Consider the following 1,254-nt stretch of genomic DNA (forward strand, 5'->3'; position numbering starts at 1 on the left):
TTGCACTTGTCAGTATTGAAACCCATCCTGTTCTCATCCACCCACCTCTGTAACCTGTCCAGATCTAGTTGTAGCCTGTCCCTCCCTTCTAGCGTGCCCACTTCTTCCCACATCTTAGTGTCATCCGCGAATTTGAACAAGGTGCTTTTCACCCGCTCGTCCAAGTTACTGATGAAGATGTTGAACAGTGCAGGCCCGAGGACCGAGCGCTGGGGGACTCCACTGCCCACATCCCTCCAGGTCAAAAAAGACCTGTCCACCACCACTCTCTGGGTGCAGCCCTCCAGCCAATTTGCGACCCATCTGTGTAGGCATCGACGCCACAGTCACCTAATTTTTTAATGAGAATGAGGCGAGAGACAGTGTTGAAGGCCTTCCTAAAGTCCAGTAAGACTACGTCCACTGCGACACCTGCGTCCAAGGATTTTATGACCTGGTCGTAGAAGGCCACCAGGTTGGTCTGACAGGACCTGCCCTTAATGAACCTATGTTGGTTGCCCCTAAGCATAATCTCCCTCACTGGTCCCTCACAAATGTGCTCCTAGATAATTTTCTCAAAGAGCTTCCCCAGGACCAGAGCTTCTTTCTCCACTTTTGAATACAGGACACTGCAGCATGCTGCCTTGGAGGTCACTAAGTAGTGAACAAATTAAAGCCCACTTACCCATATCAAGAGACTTAGCAAAGTGAGGGGAGCCAGCTTTCTTCCAATGTAAGTGAATGTAACTGGAGCAACCTTAGTGGATGGTTGGTTGGTTTTTTGTCATTTACTTCAGTGAGAACTTGACCCTAAGCTCTAGCAAAGCAATTTTAGAATCCACAAAATTTTCACCAAATGATGCGAATTCTACTTTCTTGCCGTAGAAAAGCAGCTAAGTCAATTGCTTCTGATTTAGAGCAAGTGTCACAAGAACTGAAGTTGCTCCTCTACCTATGAAGCATTTTTGTACTAAAATCAGGTAGTGTATTAGCTGTGCAGTTACCAAGTTAGTGAGATGTGACCATGTGGACTGAAGATGAGGCTGTGAATGTTATACCTTTACATTTGTAATTAACTTTTGTGCAAGGTGGCAGAAATGTTCCATGTGAATTACTGTCCCTGGCAGAGGAGAGAAAAATGACCTGTTTTCACACAGTTATTCAATGACACGTGTTTCCCTGCAGCTATTTCAGAAAAACTTAAGCATCTTGCGACTGGCATTAGCATATCTCCCCATCATCACATTGCTGAGAAAGCAAATGTCTTTGTAGGGA

Source organism: Alligator sinensis, unplaced genomic scaffold (genome assembly GCF_000455745.1).
Source record: "Alligator sinensis unplaced genomic scaffold, ASM45574v1 scaffold1028_1, whole genome shotgun sequence".
In the NCBI taxonomy this organism is placed as follows: Eukaryota; Metazoa; Chordata; order Crocodylia; family Alligatoridae; genus Alligator; species Alligator sinensis.